The sequence below is a fragment of the Pipistrellus hanaki genome (genome assembly GCF_964339955.1).
Source record: "Pipistrellus hanaki genome assembly, chromosome: 3".
Lineage (NCBI taxonomy): Eukaryota > Metazoa > Chordata > Mammalia > Chiroptera > Vespertilionidae > Pipistrellus > Pipistrellus hanaki.
The window spans coordinates 144154380-144168470 of NC_140505.1; positions in this window are offsets into that span (position 1 = coordinate 144154380).

Genomic DNA, 14091 nt, shown 5'->3' on the forward strand with positions numbered 1-14091 from the left:
GCAGCTGGTTGATGTTTCTCTCTCATCGACGTTTCTAGCTCTCTATCGCTCTCCCTTCCTCTCTGTGAAAAATCAATAAAATATTTTTTTTAATCGGGACGTCTGGTCACCTTAGTATAGGTGTATCAAAGCATGTTTTTATACCATGCGTAGTTATTGTTAATACTTTTTAGTTTATTCACCCAACAACTACTTATTGAGCCTGATATGTGTCAGGCACAGTTCCCGGCACTGAGCAAACAGAAATTGAAAAAACAAAACATCCTCTGTCCCCACAAAATCCCTGCGGTCACGGGGCAGACACGTGCTTCTCACGTGTTCCCGAAGTTACTTTTGAGATTTAGAGCAGGGACCCAATTCTCTAATGGTTTTAAAGGTGTGAGATAAATGCTGTGTTGTTAAGGGAATTATAATCCATAGCTATTGAATGAATATGCTGAAGGTGTCAGGGCTGGTAACTGACAGGGCTCCGGGCATACACGTGCAGAAAGGCAAACACCTTCCCTCCAAAGCCCTGGAAAAGATGCTTCCTTTTTCCTTTTTCCATCATCTCTTAGCTGAGCTGTATTCTCTGTTTGGCGCTATGCTAGGTGCTGGAGAGGTAAAGACCTCAGCTGGGTCTCTGCTTGCAAGGAGCTCAGAGTCTAATGAGGGAGAAGTGGGAAAACAATTAACACAAAGTAGGTGTCCTAAATTAAAGGTGACAGATGGGAGGAAAGAAGGAGGGATTTATCCTGGGGACCATTGTAGAGGAAACGTCAGTGTGGTTTTCACCACAATACCTAGATGGCCTCACATGAGGGAGTGGTCCTGTGGTTTTCAAACTTTGTTCTTGAGACCTCTAGGCATAGCAGAAGGTTCAGAGATTCCACAAACTTTTATTAATCAGATTTTATTTTTATAAAGCTTTTCTTCTATGAAGTATTTCTTAGAATACACAGACACCTATTTTAGAAAGTCAAATAATTGTATAACATTTGTTAAAAGCATAGCCCTCTCTCCATGTTTAGCTATTTAAACTTCCTTTTTTGACATTTACCTTCATATCTCTAGCTGGGTCCTTCCTCACAGGGTGAGTTCAAGGGTATATGCCCATCCATAGACCACTTATCCCCTTCTCCCCCCTTTATGCCATATCTCGAATACCTGGGACCCTGGAATTCCCTGCCCAACTTGCTTTGTGGGCTTGAACCAGCTTCTTCCTTGGGTCTCTTCTCCCCAGCGAGACCTTGCTGATGGTGTGGGCATCTCTAGGCCTGAAGAGTAGTCAAGGACAGCTCTTTACAGCAAGAGGTGTGAGAACAAGTTAGGGTGTCCAGAGGACCCTGTCTCAGGCTCTCTCAATGCAGAACAGAGGCAAAATCAGAAGGGAAGGAGGGTCAGGCAAGAGCCAGGGGCTCGGGCTGCTATTTTCTAAGGATTCCAAAAATTCTAATTTAGAACCTGGCCTTATAAGTCCTTATGAAAGTACTAGAGGCCTGGTGCACAAATTTGTGCACAGGTGGGGTCCCTCTGCATGGCCTTCAAGGATTGGGCCAAACCTTGCAGTCCAACGCCACCTGCCGCTCCTGCCTGCTGCTCCCGCTCATCCTGGCCCCACTGCACCTGCTGCGGGCTCACACCGAGTCAGCCCTGATTGGGAGAGGCTCACCACCCATTAGCCCAGCATCTGGCGCCCTTCCCAAGGGGGGTGGGAGGGTAACCAGGATGCGATTGGCCCTCTGGGCAGGTGGTGGGATGCCCTTGCCAGCCCAAGTTCCGGATCCATCCTGCTGACATCTGCACTGGTTGTCAGGAGCCACCTGGTGGTGCTTTTATATAGTTTCTTTCTTGTGGAGCATCTAGGGAGGGGAACGAAGCAGTGACAGTGCCTGAGGCCAACTTTCAGGAGGCCAGCAGCGCTGTCAGGGTCGTGCTGGTGGTGCTGGTGGTGCTGGTGGTGCCGTTGCATTGGTGCCTGGCCCATTCTCCAGAGATTGGACCTGCAGGGTTACTGAGGGAGTGACTGGATGCTGCCGAGCTGGTGGGCCCCACAAGGATGAATTGGTCGGCTGGGTGGCACTCCCATTCTGGGAGCGCACTGACCACCAAGGGGCAGCTCCTGCGATGAGCAGCTTCCCCCTGGTGGTCAATGCATGTCACAGCAACCGGTCATTCGGTTGCTTAGGCTTTTATATATAGAGATAGATTTGTTAGCTTAATTTATAACATTAAAATATTTAGTATGTGAATCTCTATTGTAGTTTTGCCATAGCTATAGGGGCAGATTTGAGGATTTTCCCCTCTTACTCTCTCCCCACACTTATACCTCATTCCCATCTCCCTCCTGCCAAATTTAACTTGATCATTTTTCCTAGTTCAATTTTTAATTCTTACAAAACTGTGACTATATATTCCATTCAGGATTGAGCCATGTAGAAAACTTTGGTTACTCTTCCTTTCCTATACATTCCCCCCACGTCCCCGAATGAATAATTATCTTGTCTTACTTAGTTGTCTATGTATTTATCACAAAATCTGCCTTAGAATCTTCTCCAAACTGTCTAAATATTTCCTCAGAATATCTAGATACAGCACATATTCTATCAACTTCACCTTCTGGAAGACATCTCTGCTGGAGCCTCTGACTTGCTCCACTCTGAGGGTTTATCCTCTATCCTTGCTGAACATCTGGCAACCTAGCATCTCCTCTCTCATCCTCCTGGCTATTTTCTCTGCCTCTCTCCTTTGTTGGATCTTTCATTTTCCATATTCAATGTCTTTCTCTTTCTTGATTTATTTCCTCTCTTCAGAAGAGACTATCTTCCAGAAGCTTCCTGAGGCAGGGGGTTATGTATTGTTTGGAAACTTTGCATGTTTGACACGGCAATTGTTCTACTCAGACACTAGATTGATTGTTTAGTTAGGAATTGACTTTCTTGGGAATTGTGAAGGCATTGGGGCATTACCTTCTAGTTTTCATCATTGCTCTTGAGATGAAGCCTTTTAATCCTTATCCTTTGTAAGTGACTGTCTCGCCCTCTCTGAACATCTTGTCTCCAGTGTTCTGAAATGGCAAGGATATGTTTTGGTGAGAGGCTGTTTGTTGTGCTGGACACTCAGGGCCCCTCACTTCTGGGAAATAATCTTGAACCATCCCATTGGTGATTTCGTCCCTTCCATTTCTCTGTTGTTTTTTTCTTTTTCCAAATATATATTTATTCATTTTTATTTCTATTGATTTCAGAGAGAGGAAGAGAAAGGAAATGAAAGATAGAAACATCCATGATGAGAGAGAATCACTGACCAATTGCCTCTTGCACACCCCCTACTGGGGATGGAGCCTGCAACATGGGCATGTGCCCTTGACCAGAATCAAACCCAGGACCTTTCAGTCCTCAGGCCAACACTCTATCCACTGAGCCAAACTGGCTAGGGCTGTTGTTTCTTTTTTGAAACGCCTATAATTCAGGGGGTTCTGTTGGACTTGTTCTTCTCATTTAATTTTTCCCTCTTTTTACTTTGTTTTCTTGGATATTTTCTCAATTTTTTCTTCCCATCTTCTCAGTTTTATCTACTGAGTCTCACTACTTTAAAGATGTTCACTATTCTCACCTGTTTTTTTATTCTCTGGATATTCATTTATAGCATCTCATTTGTTTCAGAGTTGCAATAGCGTATCTTATATCTCTGAAGCTATTATAATTTTATTTAAGTTTTCTTTCTGCATAATCTCTGTTTTGTATAAACTTCTTTTTCTGTTGTTTTGGTCTTTTTCATGTTAGATTTCTTTCTTGAAGGTTTTATAATCCTTCTGTTCACAGGGAAGGGTGGGTTACCAGAAAGCCTATTGGAAGCGTTTGTGCTCTGCGGGTTCGGTAGATGATGGTATGTTTTGGCCTCAGCTTTCACTGCAGGGAACCTCTGTTGTCAGCATCTTTAGGACTTCCTTCTTCAGGTGGTTAGCCATCTGGCACAATCAATTCTGTTTTGCCATATGGTTACCCCACTGCTGCCTTAGCATCCATCTTTCTCTAGTCTAAGTCAGTAACCACTCATCCACATGCTATCCAGCTTCTTGAAGTATTTGGCTCTTATCTCCTCTTCCGTTTCACTGTCCTTAAAAAAATCCCTTTGCCCTAGTTTTAGTGTATTATTAGTGGATCGAAATTAGATACATGTGTTCAATCTATCATTTTTACCCAGAAATTTTAAATATAGTTTGCCTTTTTTTAAAAAAGATTTTTAAAACTCTATCTAATTATGTTTCTGGATAGAGTTTTAGTCTTACAGAAGCCAGGAATAGAACCATGACCTCCTGGTTCAGGATCCATGTGCCACCACTGAGCAACACCAGCCGGGCAACATTTAATGATTTTATAACACAGAGATATCATGAAGTTGATCTTACATAAATGAATTCTAATAATATATTGCTTTTACCTCTTTTAGATAAAAATGTTCTACAAATGGTTTTTCTTGGAAAGGGGGTTGGCTGTTTTGGCTGCGTTTTTATTTTTGTTTTGGCTGAGTTGTTTCCTTAATTTTTTTTTTAATGTTTTATTGATTTTTTTACAGAGAGGAAGGGAGAAGAATAGAGAGTTAGAAACATGGATCAGCTGCCTCCTGCACACCCACTACTGGAGATGTGCCAGCCACCAAGGTACATGCCCTAGACCAGAATCAAACCTGGGACCCTTCAGTTCGCAGGCTGACGCTCTATCCACTGAGCAAACCAGTTAGGGCTAGGCTGCGTTTTTTTAAAAAACTTTTACAAACATCTCTCCTGGGTAGTGATCACCTAGTTATGGCCCTTGTACTGTGGTGAAGGTGTTATTGGCCACAAAGCTGCATGGGAAAGGAGCTTGGGAAAGGAAGCATCCCAGCCCCAAGGTAAAAGAAATAAAAGTAGAGAATATTTTCAACTGCCGGTGTGACTCAGGAACTAAGAGGTCACCGGTTCAATACCTGGTCAGAGCACATGCCCTGGTCATAGGCTCGATCCATGCAGGAGGCAACCAATTGATGACTTCCTCTCCATCGATGTTTCTATCTCTCTAGCCCCATCCCTTCCTCTCTCTCTATAAATCAATAAAAATATATTTAAAAAATAAAATAGAGCCGAAACCGGTTTGGCTCAATGGATAGAGCGTCGGTCTGCGGACTGAAAGGTCCCAGGTTCAATTCAGGTCAAGGGCATGTACATTGGCTGCGGGCACATCCCCAGTAGGGGGTGTGCAGGAAGCAGCTGGTCGATGTTTCTCTCTCATCCATGTTTCTAGCTCTCTATTTCTCTCCCTTCCTCTCTGTAAAAAATCAATAAAATATATTTTAAAAAATAAAATAAAAATAAAAATAAAAATAAATAAAGTAGAGAAGACTTTCCACCAAAAAGATGAAAAGAGGAAGGGCTGTTTCCTTGTATTCTCCAGTACCCTCCTAATTAACTTTCAGCCCCTTGCACTGTCTGCCCACAATCCCATCACAGTCTTAGGTGTTATAAACATTAAATTTTTATTTTTTAAACATTATTACATTTTTAAAAATCGGTTTTATTGAGGTATAATTTACATATAATAACATTCACCAATTTTAAGTGTACAGTGCATTTTCACAAATATTTACAGTCATGTAACCACCGCCATAATCATGACATAAACATTTCCTTCACTCAGAAACTTCCTTTTGTCCTGTGGTCAGTGTCTTTCTCCTCTTCTGACTGGTCTGCTTTCTGTCATAATTTTGCCTTTCCAGGATTTCAGATAAGTGAAATCATAGTTTGTAGTAGTTTGTGTCTGGCTTCTTTCACTTAACATAGTGCTTTGGAGATTATCCATGATGTTGCATGTGTAGAAGAAAAGGAGCCACATGCTAACCTGACTAACTCAGGGAAAGCCTGTGTGGCAGCCTTGCAAACTCATAGACCTAAAGTAACCACAAAGGTCCTACCCGGTTTGGCTCAGTAGATAGAGCATCAATCAGCCTTTGGACTGTATGGGTCCCAGGTTTCATTCCAGCCAAGGGGACATCAGGCTCGATCCCCAGCAGGGTAGCAACCAATCAATGCTTTATCTCATCATTGATGTTTCTCTCTCTCTCCCTCTCCATTTCTCTCTGAAATCAATAAATTTTTTTAATTAAAAAAACAATTATAACCTTTAAATTTTTAAAAAATAAAAAAGTAACCGCAAAGGATGGTCTGAAATTAAAACCTTTTAATTCAAAAGCAGTTTATCGTGAGTAGTCATGTCCTAGGCCAGTATCTTCCAAAACAGAGATCAATTTGCAATCTTTATTGAACCTACTGACTTTTTGGATCTAAGATAACATATCAATAGAATGTCAGGATAACTTGTAACTTCCCTTTTTTCAGACCCCTCAGGGCACAACAAATTCCCTCATTGATATTGTTACCTTGTTTTTGTTCACTGTTAACTATCTGGTACCCACTATGTAAAAGAAGTGTCTATCATTTTACTTTTTATCCAATCCCAGAATTTCCCCCCATTCTCCCACCTCCCTAATCTATCACCAATGGATTTCCTGTAACCCACTTATGTCTCCTCTTTTGATTGTAATGCATAAAACAAGATGAAAAACAGCCATTCACCGAAGCATTAATTATCCCAATAAGTTGAGATTCTGCTTCCAGGCACTTGTTGACAGTTTGGCTCAAATAAACTCACAAATATTCTTTATAAGTTTGAATGTTTCTTATGTTAATATATGTATCAGTAGTTCATTTCTTTTTAATGTAAAGTAGTATATTTCGTGGACATACTAGAATTTGTTTATCCATTCAAATTGTAGCATGTCAAACTTGCGGCCCACAACAAATTTTTTTGTGGTATGTAAGAAACAGTCCAATAAAAAATTTTGTAACTTAATTTTTACATTAACCTGTTACACATATTAATAATGAACTACAATGTTTGATAATAACTGATTACTATAATCGTGTTGCATTCATTTCCCTTATGCGCCTTACTCTAAGGCGCACCATTTCTCTCTGCCAATGCCAGCAGCAAATATTTTAGCAGCCTATTGCCATGCCATTAGTCTTGGACTGACTTGTTTGGTGTGCACAACCGGAAATATTTCGCTTTTGGAGAACAAGAAAAATACGTTTATTTGCTTTATGCTTATTAATTTGTGCAGTTATTCAGTGTCTGGTAAGTTATGTTCAAGAAAGAATATTAATTTTTATTAAAAATGTTCTATTATTTTATGTTAATGATTACTCATTTATTTCAGCCCTTTATGTTCAGCATGTCTCTATCGAAATAAACCTACATTTCTGTGAAAATTGAAGCTTTTGTTTTTTTTGCAGCCCATAGAAACTTAAACCTTGTTTATTTGGCCCAGGTTAGCCTTTGAGTTTGACATGATTGACTTAGGTTGTTTGCTGGCTTGTGCTATATATAATAAAGCTGCTTATGAATGTTTCTGGATAGGTCTTTGTGTGGATATATGTTTTCATTACTTAGGAGTGGGATTACTGGGTTGTATAGAAATGTATATTTAATTTTAAAAAACTGAAAAACTGCTTTGCAAGGTGCCTGTGCCACTTTGCATTCTCACTAGTAACATATGAGGGTTTCACTTTACCAACATCCTCCTCAACACTTGGTATTGTCACATTTTTAATTGACTCATCCTTGTCAGACTTGGCATCTCCTTAGGGTTTTAACTTGTATTTTCCTAATAACTAATGATGTTGAGAATATTTTCAGGTGGCTTATTTACCATTTATATATACATATTTAAAAAAAAAAAAAAAATATATATATATATATATATATATATATATATATATTGATTTCAGAGAAGAAGGGAGAGGGAGAGATAGAAACATCAATGATGAGAAAGAATCATTGATCGGCTATCTCCTGCTCGCCTCCTTCTGGGGGTCAGGCCTATAAACCAGGCATGTGCCCTGACCGGGAATCGAACCATGACCACCTGGTTCCTAGGTCGACTTGAAACCACTGAGCCACACCACCCGGGCTGGGCTGTATATCCTCTTTAGTGATGTATCTATTCAAATCTACCCGTTTAGAAAATTGGATTATTTTCCTTCTTGTCATTGAGTTGTAATGATTCTATATATATTCTGAATACAAGTCCTTGATCAAACATATGTTTTGCAAATAATTTATTTTCCTTTTATATCTATGTTTGTGAGGGATGTTGGATTTAAAGGTTTTTGGTTGTTGTTTTTTTATAATACTCTCGTATTATTACCACTGTTGAGTCTATAGTGATGCCCCTTCTTTCATTACTAATATTGATAATTTGTGTCTTCTTTTTTTCCTGGTAAAATATAGCTAGAGTTTATCAATTTGTTTTTCAAGGAACCAGTTTTTTGGTTGCATTGATTTTCTCCATTTTTGTTTTTTGTTTTATTGATTTCTACCCTTTGCCTTATTATTTCCTTCTGCTCACTTTGAGTTTCTCTGCTCTTTTCTGGTTTCTCTCTCTAAGCAATGATTTAGCAGCATCTCACAAATTTTGTTTTCATTTTCACTCAGTTCAAATTATTTCATAACCTTTATTATTTCTTCTTTGACTCATGGGTTATATAGACGTATGTTTAATTTACAAATCCTTGGGAATTTTCTAGATAGCTCTCAATTATTAATTTTTTTAAAAGAATTTTAAAAAAATATATTTTATTGATTTTTACAGAGAGGAAGGAAGACGGATAGAGAGCTAGAAACGTCGATGAGAGGGAAACATCGACCTACCGGGGATGTGCCCGCAGCCAAGGTACATGCCCTTGACGGGAATCGAACCCGGGACCCTTCAGTCCGCAGGCCGAAGCTCTATCCACTGAGCCAAACCGGTTTCAGCTCAATTATTAATTTATAGTTTAATTCCATTGTGGTCAGAAAACATACTTTGTATGACTCTAAGTTTATTGATATTTGTTTTACAGCCCAGACTATTGATAACTGGAACGGTGAGTTGAGGTGTTTTCTCAGGGTTGTGTCTCTCAAAACCGAAGAATGAGCTCCGCGGACTAGAAGATTTAAGCAAAAGTGTGGAAAATTTATTACAAGCAGATACAGACTCTCCACCAAAAAAGGGGTCCCCAAGAATGAGTTGCCTGCAAAGCAAGTCATTCTAGGTGTATACTAGGTGTACTGGTTAATAATAATGCGGATTTTTTCAATAGGTGGAGTTACACATATGTTGATATATATGTGATTTGATATGTATGCTATTTTGATGTATTGCTCCTTCCTGTTACCATTTGTTCTGATTGATGGCACATGCACTTTTTGAGCTGCACTTCAAAACATACAAAGAAGTTGAAAATCGGGTCTCTGAATGGTCTGCCTCAAAACAAGAAAAGTTCTTTTGGGATGGTATCCACAAATTACCTGAAAGATGAGGGAAATATGTAGCTAGCAATGGACATTACTTTGAATAAGCACTTTCGATGTTTCTCTTGAAATTGTCACATTTTCTTTAATTACAAAATCCCTTTATTAAGATTAATAATACAGATTAACTATTAATCAATAATGTGGATTAACCATTAACCGGTTAATGATACAGAATAATTATTAACCAGTTAATAGTGCAGATTAGCCATTAACTGGTTAATAATGTGGATTAAATTAACCAGCTAAAAATGTGGATTAACTGCCCTGGCCGGTTTGGCTCAGTGGATAGAGCATCGGACTGAGGGATTCTAGGTTCGATTCTGGCCGAGGGCACGTGCCCGGGTTGTGTGCTCAATCCCCAGTGCGGGGCATACAGTCGATGGTTCTCTCATCATTGATGCTTCTATCTCTCTCTCCGTCTCCCTTCCTCTCTGAAATCAATAAAGAAATATATTTTTAAAAAATGTGGATTAGCCACTAACTGGTTAATAATGCAGATTAACAATTAACCGGTTAATAGTGAGAATTAACTATTAACTAGTTAATAACCTGGATTTTGTAATCCAAAGAAAACACGATAATTTCAAGAAAAATATCAAAAGTGCTTTATTCAATGTCCATTGCTAGGTACACATTTCCCCCATCTTTCAGGTAATTTGTGGATACCATCCCAATAGAACTTTTCTTGTTTTGAGGCAGACCATTCAGAGACCCAATTTTCTTTTCTTTTCTTTTTTTAGTTGCCAAAATATTCTATATTTTGAGTAGTATTTCAAGAGATGGTGCTTAAAGCACATTTACATACATATCTGCCCTTCTTCCAACATTATGGTTTTATTTTGATGTCTTGACGCATACTATTATAGAAGTCATTCATGGCAATATTTAGTTTTTGGTAGTCAACCTCATGATCTAAAAAGGGACTATACCCTATTTATAATAACCCAGAAGCACCCTGGATCTTTAATTTTCAGCACCAGGACCTCGAGCATCTTCCCAGTGCCTCACTGCACCCTGTGGGTTCGCTCTAGGTTGGTAACACTGTCACAGACACGCCCCTTTTCGGATCAGAGACCCAATTTTCCACATCTTCATACGTTTTAAAGTGCTGCTCAGAAAGTGCATGTGCCATTGATCGGAACAAGTGGGAATCTGAAGGAGCAAGTTCTGGTGAATACAGCGGGTGGGTTAACGCCAGGCAAGATCTTTTAACGTGTCTTTAACTGGTTTTGAAGTGTGTGATGGCACGTTATCACGAAGCAAAATTACTTTGCCATGTCTTCTGGCCTAGGTCATTTTACGATCAAAGCGTGGTTCAAATTGATTATTTGTTGTCGGTAGCAGTCAGTATTAATGTTTTCACCTGGTTTTAGAAGCTCATCACACCCACACCTTCCTGATCCCACCAAATGCAGAGCATAGTCTTTTTTCCAAAGCTATTTGGCCTTGCAGTCAATGTTGATGGTTGACCTGGACCAACCCATGATTTTGTGCATTTGGGATTCTCAAAATAAATCCACTTTTCATCACCAGTTACAATTCGATGAAAGGAGACTTTCTTTCATGCTGTTGAAGCAACATTTTACTGATCACTTTTTGGTTTTCCACTTGTCTTTCTTTCAGTTGATGTGGCACCCATTTTCCTTCCTTTAAAATCCTTCCCATTGTAAATTATCAGAAAGTGTTTTCTGAGTAACGTTTAATCTTTTTTCAAGTTGCTTTTGAGTTCAACATGCATCTTCATCCAATAATGCTTGTAATTATTGGCCTTCAAACTTTTTTGGTTGACCTGGACATTCTTTGTCTTTCACATCAAAATCATCATTTTTAAACCGTTTAAACTAGCGTTCATAAGTATCTAGAGATGGAGCATGTTCACCATAAGCTTCCCAAAGTATACAATAACTTTCAGTAGCACTTTTTTCAAAATAATGAATTAAAACTTCCTGCAAATGCTTTTTTTGGGGGGGCACAAAATTAGACATTTTTAAGTGTAAAAACATCTATGATATTAACACCTTCAGCAAATTTGACATATGAAGTTTTGAAGCTTGTTGTCAATACAACAAAATAGCATATCAAATAGCATGTATATCAACAAATGTGTAACTCCATCTATTGAAAAAATCCCGCATTATTAACCAGTACACCTCCTATATGTGCTACAAGCCTGCTCCATATCTGTCTCTGTCACCACCTGATTGATTCCCTCATTGCTTTTGCCCAGCAATGGACCTGAACTTTCTCTGTTTCTCTGTGTGCATACACCTTGATTACTGCAGGCCCCTCCTTGGTTTCCCATGCCTCCTTCTCTGTATCCAAAAACATTTCATGTTTTTCAGCATGATTGGTTTCTGTTATCAGGCTTGCAAAACTGCCATGTCTGCCCCGTCTATGTTCCACCTGCCTTTTGTTTCCCACTGGACTCCTGCCCTATCTGCCTATGTTTCAAGCTAATTCCTCTCACATGTATTTGGAAATAATATATGTCCTGCTGTTGTTGGATGTTCTATAAATGTTGTTAACATCAAAACATTCAAACCTGTAAAGAATTTTTGTGAGTTTATTTGATCCAAGCTATTGACAATTGTTAGGAAGCAGAAACTCAACCAATTGAGATAATGCTCTGGAGAACGGCGAGTTATATCTGTATCTATTCATGAGAGACCCAGTGCACAAATTTGTGCATGGGTGGGGTCCCTAGGCCTGGCCAACAATCAGGACTGATCGGGGGCTGTCTCGCCCCTCACCCCTCAGGGTACAACCAACATACCACACCAGAGACTATAAATCTTGTTTTGTTATCATGTTACTTGTTGACTGTTAACTTTATGTAGGTAAAAAATGTGTCTATCATTTTACTTTTCATCCAATCCAAGAGGTTTCCCCGCTTTGCTTTTTTCTACCTCCCTCTAACCTATCAACAATGAATTTCATGTAACTTACTTGTGTCTTCTCCTTTAATTGTAATGTATAAAATAAGGTACAAACCTGACATTCTCTGAAGCATTATCTCAACGGGTTGAGATTTTGCTTCTGGGCAATTTGAGTTTGTCTCAAATAAACTCACAAAAATTCTCTATAGCTTTGAATGTTTTTTACATTGATTTTTTAAAAATATATACTTTTATTAATTTCAGAGAAGAAGGAAGAGGGAGAGATAGAAACATCTATGATGAGAGAGAATCATTGATTGGCTGTCTCCTGCACGCCCTCTGCTGGAGATGGAGCCCACAACCAGGGCATGTGCCCAACCATGACCTCCTGGTTTACAGGTTGATGCTCAACTGCTGAGCCACATCAGCGGGGCCATAGGTATCTTTTTATTTAAAGTGTGTTTCTTATAGACAGCAGATAGTTGAGTCTTGGGTTTTAATTGAATCTTACAATATTTATTTTTTAAGTGGATGTTTAAGTCATTTATATGTAATTTAATTATCATTATGCTGGGTTTAAAAAGAAGAAGAAAGGAAGGGAGTGGGAAAGGGTGTGGGGGGAAGGAAAGTCAGGAAACCAGGTTGAAGTCCTGACTGTACCTCCCAACTTTAGGTAAATCTCCTTACTCCTCTGAGCTATAGTTGCCTAGCACATGTTTGTAAGGATGAATAAGTTATTTATAAACTACAATATGCTCTGAAATTGTAAAGGATTAAAGAATTATCCTGTGACAGACATATAGACAGGTATCATAAACCAGGGTATGAGTAGCTCAAAGACAGGTCTCATTTGTTTCTACATTTCCAGCACCTAGTCCTATGCCTGGCACATAGAATGATACCAGTAAGTGTTGAGTGAATGAGTCAATGAAAGAAGTAACTTTGGGAAAGTGGGTAGGGGAGGAAATGGGAGATATCTGTAATACTATCAACAATAGAAAATACATTAAAAAATTAAAAACACCCCGGACCGGTTTGGCTCAGTGGACAGAGCATCAGCCTGCAGACTGAAAGGTCCCAGGTGCAATTCCGGCCAAGGGCATGTACCTTGATTGCAGGCACATCCCCAGTAGGGGGTGTGCAGGAGGCAGCTGGTGGATGTTTCTCTCTCATTGATGTTTCTAACTCTCTATCCCTCTCCCTCTCTCTGTAAAAAAATCAATAAAATCTATTTAAATAAATAACAAATAAGTAACTATGTTTCTCTCCCTCTCCCTTCCTCTCAGAAAACAATCCTATATAATAAAAGGGTAATATGCAAATTAACAGTAATGGCAGACTGGAACAACTGGTCGCTATGATGCACACTAACCATCGGGGGGCAGACGCTCACACAGGAGCTGCCTCCCCCACTCCCCCACCCCCCTCCCCCCCGGTGGTCAGTGCACTTCCACAGGAGGAGCACTAATCAGCCAGAAGCCGGCTCATGGCTGGCCAGCACAGTGGTGGTGGCAGGAGCCTCTCCCGCCTCCATAGCAGCTCTAAGGATGTCTGACTAATGGCTTAGGAGAGCTCCTGGGCTGCCAGAGGGATGTCTGGCTGCCAGCTTAGGCCCCATCCCCTGGGGAGCTGGCTTAAGCTGGCAGGTGGACATTCCTCAAGGGGTCCCGAACTGTAAGAGGGCACAGGCCAGGCTGAGGGACCCCACCACCCTGAGTGCACGGATTTTTGTGCACCAGGCCTCTAGTAAAACTATTTTAAAGGACAGGAAAAGGAAGGAAGGAAAGAAGGAAGGAAGGAAGGAAGGAAGAACTGAGTAAATGAATGAATGATAGTGTGTAAAA